We start from the raw sequence: 27,660 nt of genomic DNA, 5'->3' as shown, positions 1-27,660 counted from the left end.
CTAACCAGGAGTAGGAGAGATAGGAAGGCTTGGCATCAGGGTTGCAGGAGGATAGATCAGCGGAGAGGGTCCCAGCACAAGACTGATACATGAAGCCTGGGTCAATGCAGAGATCAGGGGCCTTGGCTCACAACCCTGGCTGTTCGTTGGAGACCACTCTGATTTTCCTGTGCTGATGTGCACCTAGGAAAACAGCACAATGTACTCATTCACACAGAAAAAAAAAAAAAAAAAAAGAGACCACAGCTCCAGGGTAAAACGGCACAGATTTTCCGAGCAGTCACATGATGTTTCTGAGGACACACTGCATTCAATGAACGGAACAAACTTCCACTTCTACAGGTAAACAGATATGTGAATACTTTTGATCAAATTCATCATCCTCATAATCTGTTATTTAATTTTATAAATAAGGAGAGAGCAAAATGAACTAAAGGAACATATTTACCAGACCAGAATAGAGAACTGAATATGGCTCCATTTTCACAGAAGAAAAACACAAAGTGAAGTTAATTAATTATTTTGGTCTAAATCACACAGCAAGTATGGGAGGCACGATATAAACCCTTATCTGTTTAGATTTAGAGCTTGAGCTTTGTTATCTCTGGGTGAGGAGGACTGCTTCTGCCCTGAATGTGTGATGGTCCACAGTGACGTTCTGGATCATACTGATTTTCAGGAAAAATATACTTTCCGATTATATACCATAGAGCATTTCATATATTGTGCTGTAATTGGCCTTTTTTACTTGCCCATTAGATTGCAACCAACTTTAGTTCCTCATATTGGTCTCCTTGGCCCTAGTACCTAGCACAGTTTCTGCAGCTCAGCTGAAGGGAGAGGTTTGGACCTTGTCCTGAAATCTTGATCCGTGGGAGTTGTTTTTTATTTGATTATTTTAGAGTTCCATTTACATGAACTAGTTTAATAAAACAAGTGATAGTCACTCATGAGTAAATATTTTTGAAAAGAACTTGCATTGTCAAGAAGAATTTGCATTCTTAAATATGAATGATAAATAAACCTGATGGGGAGTGTCCCTAGCTAAACACAGCTAAATCAAAAGAATAGGAAGAATATGCTTACAATTCCAAAGAGAATAATCTTAATTTTAAACATTATTCAATATAAAAGGGTTAATAAAACAAAGATACACCCAGAAACTGAAAAAAAAAAAAAAAAGAAAGAAAAGAAAAAGCAAAAGAAGAGGGAGAAATTGATTCGCTTTTGAAGTTTTCATGGGGGAGGGGAGATTTCAAAACAGAATGTGAAGTTTTTACAAAATTCATCACTCTCATTATTCCCATTTTCAGGTAAAATGCAAACTAGATGCAAGCAGTTTTTTAAAACACTGTATTATGTGTCTCAGAGGCCAGAACTACTGAAGCAAATCAGATCTCTCATTTTAGCATGCATTTACACATTTAAAAATTTATATTATTGACTATGTGGAATGCCGTGACTTCTAGAGAACCATTACCGCTCACAGGATAGCTTTTTATTTGGCATTGTATCAATTTGAAGCCCAGAATGTCATGATCTTAACGCAGAGAGCAGATATGCGTGGGTAGAGTGGTATGGAGAGAAAGGTAAGGTGCACATGCAGGAGGCAATTTTCAAATGTCATTGTTTCAGCCCTGAAAAGGGAACGCACACGCGGAAGGGAACGTTTTGCTCCCTGGTCTGTGCCAGGCACTTCCGCTCGCATGTCTCCCGCTTCTTGCTTCCGCGCCGCCGCCACGCTGCAGCGCGTGGAGGACCATTTGCCCCTTAAATATCACACGTAGCTCATTTGCATTATAGACTATGGGCCCAAGAGGGAAAAACACTTAATTTTATTAATAGAATGGATTTTAAATCTCTCTACAGGAGGCCACAGAACACCCCAAAGGGCTAATCTATGTTATGGAGAGATGGCAAATCCGAAAAGCCCCAGTGTGTTTCTTCCCCTCCTCAGAAATTGTTCCCAGTGAAAGCTACCACTAGGCCGACTGGCTTTGAACATCCTCTGTGCGAACACTGCAATGGTTCTACACCTGATGTACAAATACCTAAGCCCCCGAGATTTACAATCGGAATGCTAATGCATGGCGTAAGCCCCACTGAAACAGACAGAGCCGGGATAATAATTTTGTAACCTCGTGTTGACATAACCCACCAGCTTGCTGAAGAGCCCCTTCATGTAGAGGAAACACAGAAACTATAATGATTTTCAGATACAGTTGACAAGAGACCATTTAGTAAACTTTTATTTTTTTTTAACTAACAGTATGCGAGGATGTTGTATTCTAGGCTGCTACTAATAATCTCATCAGAATGCAAAAGCAGCGACTGTGTTATAAAACCAATGATCTGTTATATTCTGCAAGAATTTACAAAAGCCTAATGTCATTTACTACACCATGAGAACCATACTTGGATAAAAAAAAAAAAAATAAAACACAACAGAATTCAAAAACTGATTACAGCTGACGAAAAAATAAACTGTTTGCAAATGCAACGTTTTAAAGGTAAAACAGACCAGAGTGAAAGACATGAAGCCCCGTGACGACTTCAGAAGGGGAGAAATTGGTGTTGGGGAACGTATGAACGGGATTCGTCACTTAGGGCCCTTTTGGAATCAAGGCATCCGTTCAAGTCCAGGCTTCTCCGGTCCATGGTTACTGCTGAGTGTGTGTGGCCGGCTCAAGCTGCAGGAAACTTGCAGTCTCAAAAGAGTTGTCTTTTTTTTTTTTTTTTTCTCAGCAGCATTCTTGACAAAAGCATATCTCTAAGCGGTCTTAAATATACAAATTAAATGATTTTTAAAAGGGAAGACTTTTCTTTGGGGACATGTGGAATAAAGTCAACTGAAAAGTCAGTGGCAGAGGTCTGTTAGGATCTCTACGTAGCTGGGACTCAGATGGTCTCTTCTTTCTCTCAGCTGGGACCCTATGATGGGTGGGAGAGCGGAGGCAGGCTTCTCTCAGACCATATGCTTGCTGCTCTTAAAGGTTTCATGGATTTAATTCTGGCAGTTAATTTTTAATGGCGTTTTAATTTTATAAGGAAATAAATGTGTTTAAAAATTCTTTCTTTTGAGGCCCAAACCAATTCTTCTGCATTTTATTCATGATGAAAAAAAAAAAAAACCCAGCTTTCTGAAGGATGATGTCTACCTTTCTTTCTATCTCTATTGCTGTCTATAGCACTACATCTATCTATCCACCTCTAATTTTTCCATCTATCCATCCAGAGACAAAGGGAGGGAGAGAGACCCTTAAGTGCTTGGAAGTGCTATAATCTTTGGAAGAAATTGATTCTTTCCTTTTCCAACTAAGTCCTTTGGAAACATTTTTATTTCCAGGATGGAAGTAGTAGAATGTGAGAAATACAGGGTTCTTAATATTAAAAAGCATTTTTTCGGTTATGCTAGGCAGCTTCCAGCAGATTCCTTTCAGGAAATGTATTCTTGGATGTCCTTGAAGAAACACTGGGTCTTGCAAACTTGCAGGGAGTCATTTTGAAGTGTTGACTTAGGTGCCTGTAAGACATCTGGTAATAATGAAGATGGAGCTTTTAATGCTTTGGGGTTTTATGAATGAGTTATAGTACAGTCACTGATGGATCATTAAAGTATATCTCTACAGGAGGAGGCGTCTGTATTTTTTCACTGCTGGGAAGTGGCACATAGTGATAGGTGTCCAGAAAGAAATTGGGATTGGCCGTTCATGAGATCAACTAGCTTGAGAATCAAATGAATTTGATGTTAGATTTCAGGAGAGTTGCTCACCACGGACATGGAGAAGTGTTTCATAAAGGAGGCAGGACTGTTTACTGAGCCTGAATCCTGCAGGGCAATAGTTAAATGTGTGAACCATCTCATGCCTTCACTCCTGCTGTGATTTTTCTTCCTGAATGACTGGAGGAAATCACTCTTTGGTAACTTTCCATTCGTACACAAGAGCAGCCCCAATGCTTCCCCTTCTTTGTGAATATCTCTGATCTGCAGTTGTCTTTTACGTGACCACAGCGCCATATACGTAGTTATCTTAGTATCTCTTATTAACTATCTTACAGGGGTGTGTGTGTGAATGTATTTATTTATTGGTTTACTCTACCAGAGTATGAGCTCCTCAAAAAATGCTATCTTCCATTTACAGCACATAGCTGAGGTTTGGGCACGTAATAGGTATCTAATAAATGTTTGGAACTGAATAATTGCAAGAGGATTTAAGTAAAATCAAACTTCCAGGAAAAGTTAGAAAATGATACCTACAATTTAATAAATTTGGACTATTGATCACTTACATAGAATTAGAGGATTCTTAAACAATGAGAAGCATTTAAATTTTAAAACATATTTAAAAGTAAATATTTTTTTTATATTCCAAAAAATTCTATGGTGTTCTGAGATCTGAAGAACAGGTCCCTTTCTCAGTTTAATAAACAATTAGGAAATCTGACATTGGAAGGAAAGTGTTTCATTTACTGTCCTTAGGAGATACCACTTACATTTAAAATTATTGGTCTTTTTTGAGAACTGATAGGGAGTTTGAAAAGGGTGGTCTAAATAGACTCAGTAATTTCTTTATTCAACAAATTTGTACAGAGCACCTGCTATGTGCCCAGTTCTACGTTAGACACCGAGGGTTCAGGGATGAACCAGACTGACTTGGCTCCTGCACTCCTGGATGTAGACCATAATGAGTGAGGTGGGCTTCAAACAAAAGGCTTTCTAAACATCATGTCACTACAGCTGTGGTAAGTATTACAACTGACAAGTTCAGGTACTTGACAGCATTCAAGAGGAGAATCTGACCTAGAGAGAGGATACCTTCACTGAAGAACCGATAATTAAACAGAAACTAGAAAGATGGTGAGGGTGGGGAGGACAGGGAATTTAGAAGAAGGGTGGCATAAGGAAGGGTATGGGCAGAGGGAAAAGCAGCAAACGTGCATATGAACTTGGTACATTTGAAGAAGGCAAAGGCGGAGCGAGGCAATGAGGCTCCAATGCAGTGAGGGAGGGGAAGCAAGACATAAGGTGAGATAAGAAGTTGGGCAGGAATCAGTGCTTTCGAGGGATCAGTGGCCATGAGAGAGATGTGACAGTGGATGAGGCCAGGGGTAACATATCCCATGCCAATGCATCTCCAAGAGAAGTTTCCTCCCTTCCTTCCACTAGAAAGCCACCCCACTCCCTCGAACTTACCCCTTTATATATAAAAAACCCAGAGGTGCTAGTCATAGGATGGTTTATTCTTAAAAAGTAGCATTCATGGGAGGTTTAAGAAGAGAAATGACATTCAAGTTTGAGTTTGAACAGCTTGGCAAAGGGCCAAGTTCAGTGTAGAAAGAAAAGAAAGAGGCATGGATGGTTCGCACGGGTATCGTTGATAGTGGAAATGAGTAGAGGGAAATTGATAAATTAGAGACACATTTTAAAAGAATAATCAGCAAATAGGGCGCATGAGGGGCAGGGAGTTGTCAAGAATGACTGCAAGATTTCTGTCATGTGCGTATGAGTGGATATTTAGCCAATTGTTGCAGTAGAAACACTTGAGGAGGAATAGTTTGGCAAGGAAACATGATAAGTGCAGATGTTGGAACTGTGGTGTTCGAGGAAGCTGTGAAACATCCAAGTAGAGATATAAAGAGGAACTGGACATAAAATTATAAGAATCAGAACAGAAATCAACATGGAAACAAAAACTTGGGGATGATGGGCTTATAGAGAAAATGTTGGCTATTAATAAAAATTAGAGTAATAAAGAGCTTCTCTGGATCATAATATAGATCATGGGAGAGAAAGAACAATATTAGATGTTCTCTAAGAAATGAAAAAAGAAAGATTTTTTTTTTGGTTTGTTTTTATATATTACCATGTAGTCACATGTTTTGGATTTTTGCTATGTATTGTTGGCTACATTTTAATGACAGTTATTATATGTTTTGCATTGTACTGGTGCTGGCAAGTATGAGACTTTCTCCATTACTCTGGAGGTCAGCAATACAGAAATTATTAGAAGATTATCAAAGACATTCTTAAATTGTTTAACACAGATCATCAGTGAAATAGCCATTTGGTGGAACTTTTAAAATTTAATGCATAAACACATAAGTCCCTTTATTAGAGACATTGTACATATTGGTGAATATGGTCAATGGTCACATCTATGCATTAATTCTTTAAAAAATAGAATGAATAATTAGGATAGACCCTATGCTCTCTCCTAACATTGTGAAGGGTCTTGTGTAGCCATATTCTGTTGGAATGACAGACTGTACAAATTTCAAGAGAATAAGAAAATGTGTATGAACACCAAGTTCTCCCCTCCTGCAACGGTCTTAACGATTTACTCATTGCCTCAGTATGCCTGGATGGGTGAACTGAACACATAGGAGGTGGTGGGAGATGAGGCTGATTTTCAATGGTCACTGTTTTCTTCACCTGATGCTGAGTGATGTCTTCACACATGTGTTCGACTGTTAAAGGCTACCTTTGCTCATCATAGCTGAACAACCATAGTCATGGTGTCTGGTCGTAAGTTCGGGTTGGCAGCATCAGTTTTGGTTTCACAAGCTAATTCTACTACTTTCCTTGTGTCTAGGGAAGCTTCATCTGTTTCTCACAATCCACTTTCTTCCCATTCTTCCATATATGAAGCTTCTCCTTCATCTTCCTCTTCCTCCTCTTCAATCCTACTGAGCGATCTTGAAGTTCTATGCTGTCCTTGCTTTCCAATGTAATCTCCTTAACTGCTTCAGTAATTCCTGCAATACCTGTGTTATGACATGTAGCTACCCATCCCCCATCACCATCATCTTCTTCAATGATAGCTTCCAAGTCAGGTGAATATTCCATCTATTTGCACCGCTTGTATTGTAGCATGGCACATTTTTTGGTGACCCCAAAATTGTTTGCCTGTTGGTAGGTATGCCTTCACTTTCAACTCTTCCCCTGTAGCCCATTACCGTGTTGGACAGTGGTGGGCTAAGTGCTCTCCAGCTTGCCACAAACTCTTCTGGGTTGATAACACCTGTTCCCCCAAACTTTGATTCCTTGAGGACCGGAGTCAGGTACTCAGCCACTTCCCATGCCTTTCTGAAATAGCCACTCAGAAAAGTCAGAGAAGTGTCATTGTTTGTATTTCTATATATGTGTATATATACACATACATACGCACATTCGTATCACTCAAATCATGTTATCATTTTATAGATACTGATAATGAAGTTCAGAGAGGTTAAGTGATGTCACATAGCTAACAAGTGGCTGAAGACAGACTTGAAATCTCCACACTCAGAGTTCTTTCTATGCTACTATGAATTGCCATAGCCAACATTAACAAATCCCTGTGCCCTTTAAATAAGTACTTTCATCCTTATGACAACTCTGTGAGCTTAGCAGATCCACTACATAGTGGCAGCAGTACATAAAGTGGAGCCTTCTGACTCCTAGTTGCATCCCATGCTCTAGGGGAATATCCTGAGTTCATGCAGACTGAGTCTCAGATTTGCACTGAAACTCTGCATGATAGGCGTGGAGTTAATGAGTAAGGAAGTGCCATTCACAAGGTGGGTTGTGATGACGGTGGGAAAACAACCAGCGGGATCTGGGCCAAAATAATTAGTATAGAATACATCAGAATGACGGCCACCTTCCAAGGGCTTGACCTTTTGAGGTTATGTGCCTAAATGAAACTCATCTCATTTCTTCCCTTGGGTTGAATTTTAGGAGCACAAGAAATGAGGGTGTTCATTAAATGTATGATTTAAGGTACTTGCAGTAAAAGAAGGGGGGGGCAGAGGAAAAGGGCACAAACAATATTCAAGTTTCAGGAACTTGGAAACGTAAGAATGTAGGGCAAATGAGAGAATAATAATGATGGTATTTATGGTGGTGATGATAGGAGGGAAAGAGGAGGACCCAGTAAATTTACAGGTACATTTCTGCTTTAAACTGTCTGCTCATTTTTGACCTAGAAGTTTCCTTCTGGTAGTTAAGATGAATTTAAAGTATTAGCCTTTGGTTTCTACAATGTACATGGTTGGCCCCATGTGACTGTGGGTGTTAGACTCACTATGATGAGAACAGGGCCATGGTACCCCTCATACTCTATTCCCCAAAGGAAAGCAGGTCTGGCTGTCTTCCACCGGAAAACATATCCTTCACAGAATGAGTTCATTTTAGCTGTCAGCTATGGAGTATCTAAGAATCTCTGTATGCATGCAACATTGCCAGCAAGATGCCCACCCACCTCCACTGGGGATAAGAATCCCCAGTGGGGGAAAAAGGCTGCTTCCAAGTGAGTGAAGCAGCTGTTGTTTTACACAGAAATGTCAAAAGTACAAGCAAATTTTTCATCACCAATTGGTGGTGTCATGGCCAATGAAATACTTTGTGGTTTTTATGTGGTTTGGGGAGAAGCAACTGGTTTTGTGAGATTTCAGTTATAGATAAAAACTATATATCTGGAAAGTAAACCCTTGGTTTGAATTCATTTCACTGTTAATGATAGGATTTGAATCTGAGATATGGTAGGTGGGATTAAATCAGTCACATCACACATCGTTGAGATGTTAAAAACTACTTTGTTATCTTTTAGTTACATTTTTTTAGTAGTTAAATGAGTATGAATATGTTAAATGCATATAAAAATGTGTAGAATTCTGTCATATTGCCATTTCCCAAAATTAGTCTCTAAATATAAGGACATTAAGTTTTCCAAATGCAAGGAAATATCAACTATATGCCAGTGTTTATATTGACTTTCCGTTTATTCATATGTTTATTCCCCATCCACCTGCAGTCTATTCTTTCATCTATGCATCTATCCATCATCTAATAGCTATTGATTAAGCCCGTCTGTAGCTGAAACACTGTGTTAGACATTATAGGACACTGAAAGCCATATAACTTCTATTTCCTGTCTTCTAGAAGCTTCAAATTATTTGACAATTCATTCATGACATGAGGAAGAGTGAGTCACTTTATCATTGTACCAACTGCCTTTAAAGAATAAGGAAAATTAAACAAAAGCTGTCTCCCACCAGCCCAGCAAGGTACGGATACCAAGTCTCACCATGGATGCAGGGCCAACATTTAAACCCCCTTTAAGACAGGCTCTGTTTATGCCCCTGGTAAGTGACAATAAAATGTATATGAGCTTAGACTGACATATAAGAACTGTATAAAGACTGCAAGTTGGCTGTTATTTAAGAGTATGAGAAAACAGGTGAGAGCTCAGTGTAAAGTAATATGTAAAGACATATGATGTCTTTATGAACCGCACTAAGCATCTTTGGCATTTGCCCGGATCTGCCTGACTATGGGACAGAAGGTAACAAAGTAGCTCAGTAGTTGTCTTGGCTCATTTGGGCTGTTGTCACAGAAGTACTGTAGACTGGGTGACTTCAACAACAAGCATTTATTTCTCACAGTTTTGGGGGCTGGGAAGTCTAAGATCAAAGTGCCAGCAAATTCAGTGTCTGGTAAGAGTTTCCTTCTGGGTTTATGGATTCCTGTGTCCTCACATAGTGGAATGGATGAGAGAGCTCTTTGAGGCCTCTTCTATTTGGGCACTAATCTCATTAATGAGGGCTCTACCTGCAAAACCTAAGCATCTCCCAAAGGCTTCACCTCCTAATACCATTACACTGGGGGTTAGTTTTCAACTTTTGAGTTAGGAGACATTCAGTTTATAATGGTAGTTAACATGTGTCATTATAAGTAAATTATTAAAAACTTTTTTTGAAATTGTACCAGCAGTTGGGATATTTTGAGTTGGAAGCTTCTTCAGTGATGATCTACCTCAACACCCCATTTTGCAGATAAGGAAACAGAGGTCAAATAGATCATTTAACTGGCTGGGAAAGGACCCCCCACCCCCACCCCAACCCAGGTCTTCAAACTTCAGGTGAGAGCTCTTTGATTCTGCCTCTTACAAAGTTTTTATGTGAGCTGTTTCACTGCCAACAGCCAATAACTGGACCACTTTTAGCTTAAGTTGAGACAGATGAATCTTGTTTTAAAAGTTATCCTTCTGCATTGTTTTCCTTTCTCTACCCTCCTCAATCTCCTTTCCAGTTTCTTTTTGCTTCCCAAATGGGGCATCTACTATCTTCCTATCAATATCCATTGCAAAAGTTCTTTTAGTCCCCGTTTAACCATCAACATGTTTTTTTTTTAACCCAAGTAACAGTTCTGATAGGATTCACAGGTTACCCTAGGGTAAAGCAACAGCAATGTTTGGCTACTGCAAGGTTGAATCTTGGGTTTGTCTTCTATCAATTACATGTGTAAAATGGCTGTATATTTTACTTAGTCTACTGCAGCCCTTGGGTTCAGCATGTGTGCCACAAACACCAATGATAGCACATCAGATCTGCCAGAGTTCTAGGGAAATGCTTCCATTCAATTCCATACATTACCCAAAGCACCGACCCCTGGGTCACATCAACCCACACTCTTAACACTGCGCACACACAGACACAGAGGTTTAGGCCTGTCTCTCCCCTTTTGCTCTTTCACCACCCTGCCGTGGTTCTGGCATCCCCATATATGCATGTCCTGCTTTTCTGTCTACTCTATCCAAGGACCAGAACCAACAGGAAGTTATTTTCCCAAATTAATACATAAAGATGCCACAAGATCTTTCCATAACACAACCTTTATTTTTCTTCCTTAAAAACAAAAAAAGGTGGAGTTTTTAATAGCTCCTTTAGGTTTATTTTCCCTGTATTCTTAATTATATTAAAGACTCATATTCCTTCCCTGAGTGTTCATTTAGAAAGAAGGTTTTGTAATAGTCACATTTAATTTATCAGGGTGCAATAATTTGTGTTTCCCAATCATCTTGCCGACTTTGGTTCATTATACTATTGTTTCACATGAGTAAGTTAGCAAAGTTTGGATTGATTGACTCTAATTAACTAAAACTGGTTCCAGGCTGTGCATCTATTGTCATGGTAGCTAGCCGCAAAGCCCTAAACTGTGCAGCAATAGTGATATAAGGTAATATTGATTTGAAAACTGTGGATAATATGTAACCTTGGGCTTATCACTGTTTGGGAGACAAAAAAAAAAAAAAAAGGATGGGGAAAGGAGAGGTACTAGGACAAGTTGCAAGTTGTAAGGGCCCTTGGGAGTGTAAGTGGAATTTTCAGTGGTTTCACTTCTTTTATTGTTTTCCCTGTCCAGAGATAATCACAGATGTGTTGAATTACAGACAAATTCGAAGTCAGCAGTTGGAAGACTAAGGATTTCATGGTTTTTGAAACTGTGAAGATATGAAATACACTTGCTGAGAAACTGTCCAAGATCCACTTAAAGATTATGAAGAGACCTCCTACTTTGTAGAGGAAATCTTTCTATACATTACTCATCAAAAAAGTACAACTGTTTGAAATTTATTCTTTTCTCTGTTGCTGAATTTTTATAGTCAATAATGGTCTTTGTCGGAGAAACAGTTGTTTTTAGACAGTGGGGAACTGGAAAAATGATTGTATGCTATGGCTTGTAAACATGAACAGATATCACCCTTGCTCTCTAGCGGTGGACAGAGATCAAATTAAAGAAAGTAGAGTAGAATGCCGTGGCTGAGTTTCACCAGTGGATTTCCAGGTTTCCTATGAAGCATGCTTATAGCTTCTGTTGCTTCTGTCTTAAAATTAGGACCTTCTTCCATTTGATTGCTGTTGCTCACTTTTTCAGTTCTATATTCTCCATTTTAAAAGCTCTGGGACCCCAGTTTTCCCTGACATCCTTATTAACTGAACAGCCTACCCCCTTCAATCATCCATTTCTTACCAAGTTCAACAGAACAGTTTTCATGTCCTGACAGACAGAAGAAGTGGAAGTTTAACTCCTGAAATACAGAGGCTTGTCTAAGAAGTTTTCTGTCACAGTGGAGAAAATACTGGAAGTTTTCCAGTTTATCCAGCTGTTTGTTTCCTTTATCTGCACTGTGCTGCAGTCTGTTTGGAAACTGAGGATAGGCTACTTTCATGTCAGTACCTTCTTCATTTGATCGTTTGAGTTTCTTTTAATGGTTTGTGGCCATTGTAATTATGTGAGAAAGGGCAAACTTCTAAATGTCACAGTGAAAGAAGCCTATTATTGTTGAGGGTTTTCCAAAGAAATAGAACCAATAGGAGGTGAGAGAGTGTGTATGTATGGAGAGAAAAAGAGAAAGAGAGAGAGAGATTTTAAGAAATTGACTCAAGTGATTATGGAGGCTGCCAGAATCAGCAGAGTGGGTCATTGGACTGGAGAACAGGGAAAGTTGACATTATAGTTTAAGTCCAAAGGCTTCGGCAGCAGAATTCTCTCTTGCTTAGGGGAGGTCAGTCTTTTGTTCTAATCAGGTCTTCAACTGATTGGTTGAGGCCCACCTACACTATGGAGGGTAATCTGCTTTACTCAAAGTCCACCAACTTAAATCTTATCCAAAAACACTCTCACAGAAACATCCAGAATAATGTTTGGCCAAATATCTGCATAGGGTAGTCCAGTCAAGTTGATACAGGAAGAGTGAACATTATCCAGAGTAATGTTTGGCCAAATATTGGCACCCAGTGGCCTGGCCAAGTTGACACAGATATACCATGGAGCCCAAGGCTCACATAAAGGCACAGGCTAAGAAGCACTTGGGTGGCTCAGTTGGTTAAGTATCTAGTTCTTGATTTCAGCCCAAGTCATGATCTCACAGTTGTGGGAGACAACAGCTGAGCAGAGTGTGGAGCCTGCTTGGGATTCTCTCTCTCCATCTCTCTCTGCCCCTACACCACTCATATGTACTCTTTCTCTCTCTCTTTCAAAATAAATAAATAAACATTTTTTTTAAGGCATGGGCTGAGGAACCACAGAAGAAAAAGATGGGGAAGGAGAATGACACAACTTTGTTCTGAAAAGAGAAACAGGAAAGCACATGGCTACTGATTCCTTACAGGGTCACAAATCCTTACAGATTTTGAAGTATTTCAAATGATCACCACACAAACATGGTACATATAAGACACAAACCTGTCTTTCTTCTTGAACGCCTTAGTAGCAAGGTGTCCTCACACCCTTTTGTTTTTATGTGCAAGTAGGGGTCATAGTAGTTTTGAAGCAGTGGATACCACAGGCAATATGGTGAAATGACAGTAAAGACCCTGCCCAGCCTCATTCCTCTAACCCAGTTGACTGCACACATTTGTCCCAGAGAATCTTTGCCTTGCCTTTTTTTCTAGAATTCAAAACAGTAGTCCAAAATGTCTCTGCCATATTTACAATTTTCTGCCCCCTGAGCACCAGTTCCAAGTGACTCACTTCTTACCAAATGGAAAGCAGATGTAATATCTCTTGCAGGTAAAATAATTTGTTTTAACATCTTTAATAATAAAACAATAAGTTTTGTTTATACTTGTTAATAAAACAATAAGTATTGTTTACTGCCCAGTGCTGAGGAAAATTCAAAGGAAGAATCAAACAAAGGCTTTACCTGTAAGAGCTTAGAATTTTTTTTGGCGGGGGGGGGGGGGGTGGGGGAACCAAGTCTAATACATAGAAAATAACAGAATACAAGTTATTAGTGGGAGGGGAGTCTTCAGACAAGAAACTCTGTCATAGTTCATAGATGGTGGGCATAAATATGAGAGGGAATGGCCACCCCTCTGGGTTGCTCTATTTGAATATATTCTGCAAATTGAAGGACATTGTTTAGACTGATTAAAAATTAGCTCATTCTTATTAAAATCACTCCAGTTTCTTTCAATGATTGTATGTTTTTCTAGTGTCTTTTATTCAGTTTAGTAGTCAAATTTATTAAAACTGTATGGAAACACCTAAGGATGAATTTTTGATAAGAGGTAATTTGGAGAATTTGCCTATAAAATGGAATACATTTCTAAACTTGTAAACTTTTAGTTTATCTTCTGAAGAATCATCCTTCCCAAGGATTGTAACTATCATTACTTAGATGAATCTCTAGTATCAGTTTTTATCAGTATTCTCCTCACACTTTTTCACTTACAGAAAAAAATAGACTGTGTTTGGAAATTATATTGGATAAACTCCACCTTCCTAATAATTTCTGGAAATCTGCAATCATTCTGGGCCACCTGAGATGGCAAATTGATCTCAATAGCCTCAATGTATTCAATTCCTACTCAGGATAGTGGCAGAAACTGTTTTAAGGAGACTGATTCTGAGCTGAAGGGCAAGAATGTTTACTGAGAAGCCTGGGTCCTTACAGTGGGTAAAAAGTAATAGGGAAGATACCAAGATCATCGCTGAACTACTCCAAGGTTGAACCTGAAAAAAAAAATGCCCTAAATGTCACTTCTGAAGGGCAAACAAAATTTCAGTACTAGGGAATTAGAGCATAAGATGGGACTATGACGGGATGGGATGAACATGAGCAAAGGTCAAGGAGAGTAGCTCAGAACTAAGATTTTGAATGGAGATTGTGTACTGGTGTGTTCTTTTCACATGGCTTGCAATTTATACTAAAAGGGTGGGCAAAACAGCTTAACCAGAATGCAGTTGCAAAGTGGGATGCAGCACCAAACCTCACTCTTCTAGTGACAGATGTCTGACCAAAAACGTCTTGTAATTTTGTTTCTTTATCTGAAAGATGACACATCACATCTGAGATGGCACAAAATAGGTCCGCTGATTTTCACTAAAATCAGAGAATATAGGAGAGTCAATGACCTTAATGCTGTGCTAAATCAAAGAATGGCCCACAGACCAGCAGCGTCTGGATCAACAGGGAACTTACTGGAAATGTACAATCTCAGGCCCCAACCCAGATCTACTGCATTAGAACCTATGGATATTCAGTTTCCCAGGTGATTTGTGTGCACATTAAAATAAGAAACACAAACATTCTACCTTCTATACTACCACTCACAGACAGTGTTTGATTACAGACCCACAAGTAAGAGTTCACAATTTAAAAAAAAATTTTTTTTTAATGTTTATTTGAGGGGGAGAGAGACAGAGCACAAGCAGGGGTGGGGTGGAGAGAGAGGGGGAGACACAGAATCTGAAGCAGGCTTCAGGTTCTGAGCTGTCAGCACAGAGCCTGACGTGGGGTTTGAACCCACAAACTGTGAGATCATGACCTGAGCTGAAGTCAGACACTCAACCGACTAAGCCACCCAGGTGTCCCTAGAGTTCACAATTTTTAAAATCAGTGTTTGCTGATAAATTCTTCTTTAGCTTTTAGAACCTAGCACAATAGTAGAAAAATTATATTTGGTCCATAAATATTGAATGAATGAATGAATGAATGAATGAATGAATGAATTAATGCATGAATAAATGTTTCACCTTGAATTGGAAGTGTTTTTCCATAAATTATTTGAACTAGCTAGAGAATAAATCAATCTGTTTTCCACAGTAAGTCCAAAAATTAAATCAAAAGACTTTTTGTTCCATATAGGCTTCTATTTCCTAGACTAAATATGTCCAGTTCCTTCAACTGTTTCTCAGTGTCAAGGTGTGTATAAGTTCCTCACCATCTTTGGTACCTTTTTCTGGCCACATGTTGGATTCCAGGTGTTCCAAATAGAACATGTGATCTAGGAGTAAACCTGTCCCTAGATGTGGTCTGAGCAGCACACAGTACAAGGAATGCAAACTGATGACATTCCTCTGCTTCTGCACTGGGCTTTTCTAATTTAGCAAATTGGTTGTCACATCGCTAAAAATAGGAAGTTTGAACTTGGGCTCCCTTTTTTTGTCTGAGATTATTTTGCTTACCACAAACGAAGGCCACAGAAGCTAAATATATGTCTACTTGAATGATGACTTTATAGCAATAAAATGAGCCCACAGGGGCTAATGACTCTGTAATCAGCTTTTTCAACCACTTTTTATATTGGGCATAATTTTCTCTCTCTCTCTCTCTCTCTCTCTCAGAAATTCTACATCATTTATCACTACACTAACATGAGTAAAAGGGGAAAGGCATGAGCTGAGAGATTAGAGGCCACTGCCTGTCTGATATTAAATCATAATCGTAAATTTGCCTGGAGGAGACTTTGATTTTGGATACCAAGATAGTGGACTCTTATGTTCTTTTTTAGTTCAGAATTCTCACTTTGACAATGGTTTAAGAAATTAGGTTTTAAAAGAACTTTTTTTTTTTTTTAGTTAAAAAATAACCAACAGTATACTAACATGATTAACAGTATACCAACTCAGGACCATTTTTAAAGTTCCCTTTATTGGTCTCTACCACCTCCTGGTTGCTATCAGAGGAAAGGTATCAAATCCCTACAGTTGACCTGCTTGAAAACTGGTCTTTGGTAAATTTGAGGTCAGACACTTTTCTGAGGGAGTATTATCAACATTTTGGTGTCCTTGTGCCCCAGACACCATTTGAGCTATATTTTCTTTTATGCCTGTTTATATCAGCTTATTTAGACACTCCTTCCACAGCTTGAAGATCAACCTGTTGCATTGGTAGCGTTCCTTTTCTGGAGCTGATTGCTCTTAGGCCTGGTGCAAAGCCTATTTGTAATGAATATCCTCTGCTTATTCCTTGAGACCCTCTCTCCACCCTTCTCCTCCCCACTCTCTGCTTTGGTAGGCTGATCTGTACAGATTACATCAATGGGCTTCCATGCCTTCTCCCTCTCCTTTAGGTCTGGAGGTGGCAACAGCTCCACTACCATCGGCCCAGGATTTCTGCACCATCCTTTGTTTCTGCTATAGCTTACTCATGTCTTTGTAATCGGTGCTTGTATATAAGCCCGCCTTGAATTGCTCTGATTTGATGGTACCATCTGTTTCTTTGTCCCTTTATCCTGGATGATGACAGGACTGACCCATTCATTCATTCTGTCACTTTGTTGTTATGTTAGTTACTTACTCGCTTATGTAGCAAACACTTATACATTATCTATTATTTGCCAAATATTCTGTTAAATTTCTTTACAGCTCATGGTCTACCAAAGGTCAGTAAATTTGAGATAAAAGTTAACTCTTGAATTTCTCATCTTAGTTGCTCCATGTCTTATTGGCATACAGCCTGTAATTAGGAGACAGTTACTACCAATCGTCTCAAGATAAAGTATGCTACTCCTGAGACACTGAATAAGAGTCTCTTTTCATATCAAGCCAGTCTTTTTTTGATTTACTTAGGTCAAAGTACAAGTAACAAATATTATTGTTTTAAATCAAAAGACTCATACAAACAAGAGAAAAGAATTGTTCTGTTGGTGCCAATACCTACAGTTGTCCAATCACACCTAGCCTCCAATTTTCTCATGATGCCTAGATCTGGTCTTTGGCTAGTAACTTGCTGTCCAAGGTTCTTATAAAGGCCACCTTGGAGTACTTCCCGACAAAAGGCTTTCTTTGTATTCATAGATTTTTTTTTTTATTTGGTTGTAGTCACCAGCCAAAGGGTAAGAGGTTTGCATTCCTTAGATCTGTCCTGCATGCGTGTTTTAAGAAGAATCCTTCTCTATTTGGATAAAGGCATAGTAAAGTTTACTCTCAAGGATAGAAGGATAGGATCCTTTCATTTGGGCTCTTGTGACATTATAACATGGCTTTATGGCAGTGATGATGGAAAAGGATTTAGTTTGTAGTAAAGCCATCTTTGGCTGCATTAATAAAAGTTAAATGACAAGACTAAAGGATGTGAAAGTCCTACTGTTCAATAAAGTGATAAGAAAATGTTGCTAAGCTGTGTTCTTCTCAGAGTCCCATTTTTAAGAAGGAGTGTAGAAGTTTGTCACTTTTCAAGATAAAGAGCATAAAAGTCAGGTTCTGGAGAGCATATCATATGAGAAATACTTAAAAGAAAAGGAGATCACAAAATAGCTCCTTTTAAACATGGGGGATAGGATATTTATGGCTCCAAAAATCAGAATACTGTGGGTGTATGTTTTTTCCCTTTAAAATGGAGAAGTTACTTCCCAATTCATTTTATGAGGTCAGAATTAGCCTGCACCCTATCAAAGATATTGCAAGGAAATAAAATGATAGCCCAATATTCTTCATGAGCACAGGTGCAAAAATTCTAAATAACATTTAAACAAATAAAATCCAACTATATTTGTGTGTGTATATACATATATGTATGTATATGTATACATATACATACATATGTATGTATATGTATACATATACATATATGTATACACACACACACACACACACACACACACACACACATAAAGAATAATACATCATGACCAAGCAGGGCTGATCACGGGAATTCAAAGGTAGTTTGACATTTCCATATCCAAAAAAGAAAATGCTTATGATCATCTCACTAGAAAAAGTATTTGACAAAATCCAACAAAATCATTCCTCATTAAGGAAAAAACAAAACCTCTCAGGAAACCAGGATTAGAAATGTACTCAATCTGATGACAGTAGCTAACACACTTAATGATGAAAGGCTGAATGTTTTCCTCCTAGAACTAGGAAAAAGACAAGGATGCTTACTCTCACCACTTCTATTCAACAATGCATTGGAGGGGCACCTGGGTGGCTCAGTTGGTTAAGCATCTGACTCTTGATTTTGGCTCAGGTCATGATCTCAGCATCATGGGATTAAGCCCCACGACAGGCTCCATGCTGCGCATGAAGCCCTGCTTACTCTCTTTCCATCCCTCCCCATGCTTGCGAGTGCACACACTCTCTCTTAAAAAAAAATAAATTAAAAACAAACAAACAAAAAAAGCAAAAAAAAAAAAAAAATAAAAATCCAATTGGAGATTCAAGCCAGTGGAGTCAAGCAAGAAAAAGAAAGAAAAGTTATCCAGATAAGGAAGGAAGAAGTAAAACTTTCATTTGCATTTTCACATGATTATTTGTATACAAAATCACATAGAATCTATAAGAACTCTAAATAATAAGTGACTTTTGCAAGATTTCTGGATATAAGATTTATATGCAAATGTATTTGAATATATTAACAATAGACTCTTACAACTGAACATTAAAAATATCTCATGTATTATAGTATAGCATGAAAAATGTAAAATACTTAGAGATAAATCTGACAAAATATATGAAAGACCTGTGCATTAAAAACAATAAAATACTTTTGGGAGAAATTAAGGGAGATATAAATAAATGAAAAGATGTACTCTTCATGGGTTGAACGAGTTAATATTATTTAGGTATTAGTCCTCCCAAAATTGATCTATAAACTTGATGCAATTCCAATCAAAATCATGGTGGGTTTTTTTTTTTTGGTAAATATTGAAAAGCTGATTTTAACACTTATGTAGGAAAAAAAAAGAACAAAGTAGGTGGGAGAACACTTTCAATATTAGGACTTATAAAGGTACAGAAATTATGACAGTGTGGTATTAGTATCAAGATAGACAATAGAGCAATGAAACAAATTAGAGGGTCTATGGACAACTGATTTTTGACAAAAGTATAATGCCAATTCAGTGGAGAAAAATATTCTTGTCAGCAAAGAGCCTGGATATCCATAAACAAAAAAATGAACTTTGACCCCTACACAAAAAATGAACTTTGGCTCATACTTCTTATAATATATAAAAAAATAAGTCAAATGGATGATAAAACTAACCACAAAACCTAAAAGAGTAGAACTTCTGGAAGAAAACAAAGGAGAAAATTTAGTGACCTTGGTGTAGGTAAAGATCTCTTATATATTTCCAAAAAAGGGGGGATCCATAATAGAACAAATTGACAATTTATACTTCTTTAAAATTAAAAACTTATGCATTTCATTTCATTTCATTTCATACTTCTTTTTTTTTTTTTTTAATTTTTTTTTTTTTCAACGTTTATTTTATTTTTTGGGACAGAGAGAGACAGAGCATGAACGGGGGAGGGACAGAGAGAGAGGGAGACACAGAATCGGAAACAGGCTCCAGGCTCTGAGCCATCAGCCCAGAGCCTGACGCGGGGCTCGAACTCACGGACCGTGAGATCGTGACCTGGCTGAAGTCGGACGCTTAACCGACTGCGCCACCCAGGCGCCCCTCATTTCATATTTCATTTCATTTTATAGAGAGTGTGAGCAGGAGAGGGGCAGAGGGAGAGGGAGAGAGAGAATCTTAAACAGGCTCCACACTTAGCACAGAGCCCGATGTGGGGCTTTACCTCATGACTGTGAAATCATGACCTCCAGAGCTGGGTGCTTAACTGACTGAGCCACCCAACTGCCCTTTAAAAGACACTGTTAAGTAAATGAAATGACTAGCCATAGACTGGTGGAAAATATTTGCAAAGCTTTTATCTGTTAAAGAATTAAATCTAGGATAAAGAACTTTAAAATCCAATAATGAGAAAACAAACACCCCAATTAAAAATGGGCAAACATTTGAACAGATAGCTTACCAAAGAAGATACATGGATGGCATATAAGCATGTGAAAAAATGCTGAACAACGTTAGACATGAGGGAACTGCAAGTTAAAAGCACCACAAGATACCATCACACAACTATCAGAAGGGCTAAAATTTCAAAGGCTGACCATACTTAATATAGACAAGGATGCAGAGGAACTAGAACTCTCATACAGTGCTGGCGGGGACACGAAATGGTACAACCACTTCGGAAAACAGTTTGGTGGTTTCTTAAAATGTTAAATGCTTGCCTGTCATATGACCCAGCCATTCCACTTTTAGATATTTACCCAGGAAAAATCAAAACATATCATATTCTTATTGGTCTTGTTTGAATAGCCAAACTGGAAATAACCTCAATATTCATGAATAGGTGAACAGATGAACAAATATTGATATATGCATACAATGGAATTCCACAGCAAAGAAAAACAATGAACTATTTATGTATGGAAAACATGATGGATCTCAGAATAATTATGTTGACTGAAAAAAAGAGTTAATGCTATACGATCTCATTTATATGAAATCCTAGAGAATGCAAACTAATTTATAGTGACAGAAAGCAGATGAGTGATTTCTTGAGGACAGGGTAAGGTCTAATGGGTTTACAAAGGGGCTGGGGAGGTGTTGGGATGGTGGCTACATTCGTTCTGCTGATTGAGATGACAGTTTCATGGGTGTCTACATATGTAGAAAAATCCGCGTGTGTACTTAAAATATGTGCTGTTTATGTTGATCCCATGTCATTAAAGAGAGAGGAGCAGGAGGCAGGGACAGAAAGAAAGAAAGGAAGCCTGTTCCCCAAGTCAGCTATATGATTTAGTAAGAGGCTTATCATAGTTTTGAGACTGAAACACAATTTCCCTGCATACCTACACAGCAGCCACGGGCTGTAAGTGGCTTCCATAGTCCTCTCCCCACTCTGCTCTCCTCATTTTCCCCCTCTGTCTTCCCATTCCTTTCTTTCCTTCCTTGCATTATGAGATTAAAACTTATATTTTATCTTAAGAGTTGGCAAAGACTTTAATCTCTGAAAGTAATTCTGTATATCCCTTAGGACTGCAGGTGATACCTTAGCACCTGGAATAGCCAGAGGAAAGGAAACAAAAGAAATAGCTCAAATGTTGTCTACTAGAAACGAACAGACTCTTCGAGTGCCCAGAACAGAGAGTAGACAAGAGAGAACTGATGACAGGGAAACATGGCAACATCGTTGCAGTTCTGGTCAGCTCAAGGATATCTAATATTCAATTTTAATGGTTTGTGTTTGTGTTGCTAGGATATAAAACATCTCTGTGGAAAGGCTATTGGGGTCGATCTCGGGGCAGAGGTAAAAGAGCAGATGCCCCATGCAGGGCACAGAAGTTGTTGTAGGCAAGTATTTTCGAGAAGAAATTGTAGCTAGAGGCCTCGCTGGAAATTTCAGGGGAAGGCACTGGATTTTCCACTGGAAATGAAATTGGCATTCAGGTGATAGATGGGTGGCACTTTTTTTTTCTCTCTTTTTAAATTGCTGTTTGTCAGGAAGTATGTGCCAGAAGGTATGCTGAGGATTGGGAATTCAGAGATGAATAAGATATGATCTTATCCTTTCATGGCTTTACTTTAAATCTTTAAAAAAGTCACAATATAGTGACTATAATGACAGTGTAATACTCGAGGTTAGTGGGTACGCTTGCTTCAGAATTTTCACATGAAGTGACCTGTCACTAGACATATGGCACAAGCCTTGAAGCAAACTATCATTTATCTATCTCTATCTATCTATCTATCTATCTATCTATCTATATCTACCTATCTACCGATCATCTATCATCTATCATCTATCTATGTATCATACTGTAGATAAAAACTATATGCAATTATAATAAAGTTAAAAGAATTAAAAACAATCAAACAAAATGTCCAATATGCACATCAAATAATGTCAGGCAGTGAGATTTTTGAGAGTGCTGATGCCTTAGCATTCCACCCATGCCTTGGTAACTCTGTGTCTAAGGTGGCACAGAGCTACTTTCCAGGATGACAGCCTGAATTCCCCATTCAGTAGGTGATGATGGAAGATGTCCGGGGGCTTGTGAGGCAGATGTCACAGTGTAGGGTTTTCTGTACAGAGTCCATAGCAAATTCTCAGTGAGACAATTCTGTGCATTTCTGCTTGGAATTAGGATTCATGGACATCAACTGAGAACAAACTGAGGGTTGATGGAGGGTGGGAGGGAGAGGAGGGTAGTTGATGGGTATTGAAGAGGGCATCTTTTGGGATGAGCACTGGGTGTTGTATGGAAACCAATTTGATAATAAATTTCATATATTAAAAAAAACAAAAAAAGGATTCATGGACATCATGACGAGAACCAGGTGACTAGTTGTCTTTTCTCCCTTTCTGTTGTGGGACAGGTGAAATCGAATAAACTTAGGACAATGATTGAAATTTCATCTTTGGCCCACCTGTATAGTCTTAGACCTGGGGTAAGAAATTCAACCAAAGTCTCAGTTTTTTCATCTCTAATATGAGAGGGAAAAAAAAAAACGCTTTCTTGGGAGAAATTATAGGATTAGAAAAAAGTGTTCAGATATAAATACACAGCACTTGGTACCTAGTAGGTATGTAATAATTGTAATTAATTTTTTTTTGTTATTTCTAAACTCAAATTATTACCTGAAATCAGAGTTCAATAGTTAGGGAAGGGCTAGGGAAGTTCCCAGACAGGGCTGTTATCCAAATCAAAAAAAGAAAAATACGGATCCAATTCTTACCGTGTGAAGCTCTGCCCAGGCATTTGTCTGGATACGCCAAAGATTTCAGACACATCTAAGAAGTCCGTGAGTTGGAACAAACCAAACTAAGACACTTGAAGCCCCTAGGCAACAGTATCATATAATCAATTACCAGCATGTGCTGTATAGGCAAGAGATGACACAGGACCCTGACATAATTAGCATCCGGTGGTCTTTCTTTAGTCTATGAGCAGAATGGTATAAAGTGGTTCAAGGCAACGTGCAAAGTACTAAGTGGTCCCCTAGTGGCCAGAAAGAGTTAATACCAAATATACCCCAAGTGGAAGAAGTAAGGACCTTATTTACTTTCACTTTGTTTACCTCCCAGGGTATCTTCATTTGCACTGGTACGAGTTTCCGATTCTAATTATAGGCAATTATAGGCAACTCTTCAATTCTAGGCAACTGAAAATATTTCCCCAAATATTACTAATCATACTGACTTTCCTGTTCCCCAGTGCAGTCCTAAACTTAGATTTCTCATGGTTTACTGATTTATAAGGACTGTACATTTTTTTTTTTGGTCGGGTTTCCAAGTTACTGGGCTGTCCAGGGGGCATCATGCATTCCAGTTTTCCCAGGACAGTTCTGGTTTATGTTTGTTTTCCCAGTGTAATTGTTAGTATCACCCTCTTTTATGATCATAATTATTCTAGTCTTAGTAATAAATTATATCATTGCCCTAGTGCTATCTCTTGCTCCTTCCTGGTCATTTTTTTTCTCCATTTAACATTCCAGAAATACTTATATAATTCATGACTGGACATTAGGTCAGTCTGGATGTGATCTCTCACTCCAGCAATCACCAGGGTTTATTTGGCTGATCTGGCTGGTTAGCTCTTTTCTCATTTATACTCTGCATGTTCCCTTTCATAAGTTGCAATCTCTATCAGAGAAGAAGACTACTGCTGATTGTGGATGTGTGTGCTACTGAGCTCCCATGTTTTATTTTCCTCACGGATTACAAAAGTGACCTCTAAGCCAGGTCTAGTGCTCTGACACGTTGGTTGGGCAAAATACGTAGAGTCTGGATGAAATATATCCAGCTAACACCCTGTCTGTGAAATATACTACTGTACAGGCATGATGGTGAAATGAAATTGCTAATAGGTGCAAGATGATCTAGACACCAAAACTGAACCAGAACAAAAGGAAATTGTGAGCATTTTTAAGATACAGCACACGCTTATCCATGATGGCCCGAATGTCACCTTTTATCATAGAACAATATGGACACCTGTAAAACTCAGTCAAGTGAGACTTTCAAACTCAAATTTATGCTTGATGTGTCAGAACTAAATTGGTACATTTATAGACTAGTTGTGTGAATGCAACACAGTGGAAATGTTTTGGAATCCAGCAATGGACTTGTGAATGCCTTGTTAAAATGAAGTACACTTGTCTTACTCAGAACAGATTTCTTCAGAAGTATGTCTATCCCCTTACATGATTTGTTTCAAATGATTTAATACATTCAGCAACTAAACTAATATCTTAATGGGTGATTCAATTCGAAATGCCAAAATAAAATTATTGCAAATAAAGAGGCACATACAATTATGCTCATATTCAGCAACTGCTTTGTGCTTTTGATAAAGAATCAGAAACAAAATATTACTCTAAATGGCTTGAACAATACATTTTTAAAATTTGTTTTCTTTTCCTTCTCAGTATTTCTGACCTGTTTCCTTCTCTTCCACGCTGTTATTCATATTTTAACCATATACATTTTACATGTGAATGAGATTATGAATTCATGACTCTAAGAGATAAGTGCACACACACATACTATAAATGGTGTTGCACTGTTTTCTTTGCACCTTGCCATCTTATGCTTATGAAGAATAAGCTTTAAAAATAAGGATCTGCCAAATAGATATTGTAATATATAATAATATATTAAAATGCACTAAATTTATAATTGGAATAACAAGGTTTGGGGACTTCCATCCTCAAGCAGTTACTTATAAAATACCAATAAAATAATTCTGGATTCTTTGCATAATACTGAGTACAAACAAACATGTTTAACAAACCAGTAAAGAAGGTCTGCAAGGGTCTAGATGGGAACCATTCTGAATTGGTTATGACCATAGATAGGTGAATTGACCATAAGGTGACCATAAACAGTGAATTCTGCTAAAGAATTTCAAGGAGATATTAGGAGGCTATTATCTCATTATTGCCAGATTTGACCTAGGATGTGTATTAACCTTTTCATGCAATAAATGTTTAAGTTTTCCCTCTTCAGCCAGGGATAAAGTGTGCCTAGAATTGGGTATACAAATTTGAACATGAAACAGTTATATTTGAAGGTTCACTGAATAAAATTCTGTATATTCCTCTAACTAGTCATGTCCAGGATTATAAATCTGGAATGACCGAACTATTGCAATGGTTGCTTCTTTATGGGGGCTACTAGAAAGCTCAGAGACTACTTTGCGGTCATTACTTGCAAATATTTATGACTTCATGGATATATTTTGTACTGACTTCACTCTTTGGCCCGTTGATTATTTATTCTATTTTCCTTCTGTCTGATGTTTAAACAACTTTAATGTATGTCTTATTACATTTTCTTACTGTATTTATGAATCTTTGTAAGTCATGTATACAGACAAAATCGTACCCAAGGATTCCCCTGAAAGTATATATGTTCTATAGATGCTGCCTCCCTGCAGCATCTCAAGTTTATCTCAAGTTTAATCTGTTAGACTGGACATGAAACACTAAGGATTATCTAATGGGATCACACAGAATCAATGATTTATAGAGAGTGGTTCATTTCCACTCCCCCCACCCCGTCCGCCCCATTTTACAAGTTGTTGTCTTTCTGCCAAAATGTCAGAATGTTTTATATAATCCACACTCCCATTGTGGTGTATAGCTGAGCAAGAAGACCGACCCTTCTGTAAGGTTTTATCTGACACACATTTGTGCAGAAGCAAATTAGTAGCAGATATCACTTCAGCTGGGGAAATACAGTTAAAAGGGAGCCTGTCTATCGTAAGCTGTTGCAGAGGGACAGGCTTCTCGGCAACAGTTAAAAACAACACATTTATAAAAGAATCCACTGTGGCTCCGTCTTGAATCAGTACAGGGTAACAATGAAATGCAGAAGATGATAGGTGAATGGCTAGAAATATGACGGCTCAAATAGAGGAGGCCCCAGGCACACCCAGGCAGAGACAGGGTCGAACGCTTCCCTGGCATGGGAGATTTGGAGCTCAAAATCCACCCTCGTCATCTTTCATTTGTTTTGTGATGCCAGTCAGTCATTCTTAACCAATCCTTTCAATTGTAATTATTAAATCATGATCCCCAGCAAGCATTTGCTGTCAAGACTCTCCAGTTCAGAGGAGGGAGGCAACTCCCTTCAAAAACTATGTTTTTCTACCAGCTACATTTAAAGGTTGCTTTTCAGTTTCCTCCACAATTATACTTGGATAGCTCTGAGAATGCAAAATAATCCTGCTCGGATGCATCCTGCACCAGCTTTCTCCCTCTTTTCTTTCTCCTTTCCTTTTTCTTATCTCCGACTCCTCTGTTGGGATGATCCTGATTTACACCCCACAGTTTTCATCCTTATAATCAGAAGTTTATGGTGTGACTGACCCCTTAGGTCAGGTATTGGCATTGTCAGAAAGCTGGCGTCTGCGGCTGAAGTTTTTGTTTTGTGGTGTTCCATGAGTTGCACAGAACAATCTATTACATAAATAACTCCACAGATAGTGTACAGAATCTTCCCACATGCTTCCACTGAAGAAGCAGAAGAATCCAAAAGACTACTACTGAGGTCAAATTCTTACAGGGAACAAGAGGCTGGGTGCAGGACAAAATTGCTTTAAGTTTTAGTATCTTATTGCATAATGAAAAACAAGTCTGTTAAATATTATAGGGAAAAGGCCCCATTCTTTAAATGTAACCCTTAATCCATAGGTAAAACTCTCCATTTGATATGCTCTAAGAAAACAGCCCACATGGTTTCCATGTAATCTGTCCATGTTTACCAGCATTGAGGAAATGATGGGTCAGAAAGTCAGCCAAGACGTGGGCCACAGCTTCACTTCCACACCTGCAAGCTCTTTCCCAGATCATCTCCGCTCCCTTCCATTCTCTCTGCGAGTGAGGGATGTTACTGGGGTGATCTCAGTGATTTGAAAGACACATGTAGAGCTACTGATTTCCTACTACCTAGTTTCCTTAGTACCTGACTAGAAATCCTAAAATAGTCAATAGATTGACATCACCAACTTTTTTCATGGTAAAAAACATGGAAATGTTACTTTATGATAATTCTGGGTTTTATGTCTTTTTAATGACAAAGTCATCTAGTATGTATTTTCTATTGGAACTACTCTAGACATGCAGATTTTCATTTTAGCATGCAGAGTTGCAAAAATTTTAAATGTTTATAAAGAGATATCATTCAAGAACTAAAAGAGAATTTGATAAAATATAATTCATTTTCTATTGAGAACTATCTTATGAAAGATCTAACACTGTAATGACAGGGTTTTGAAAGTCATTAGTGGGAGAGAGTTTTGTCTA

General features: G+C 38.3%; 1 pseudogene; it reads right to left on the bottom strand.

The window, feature by feature from the left end:
* On the bottom strand, nucleotides 1-27,207 carry LOC131489827 (ubiquitin-like-conjugating enzyme ATG3; annotated as a pseudogene).
* Between the last annotated feature and the right edge of the window lie 453 nt (nucleotides 27,208-27,660).

Source organism: Neofelis nebulosa, chromosome 11, assembly GCF_028018385.1.
Source record: "Neofelis nebulosa isolate mNeoNeb1 chromosome 11, mNeoNeb1.pri, whole genome shotgun sequence".
NCBI classification, from domain to species: Eukaryota; Metazoa; Chordata; class Mammalia; order Carnivora; family Felidae; genus Neofelis; species Neofelis nebulosa.
Note: the sequence above shows the minus strand (reverse complement) of the source record. Positions and strands in the feature narration are given on the sequence as shown.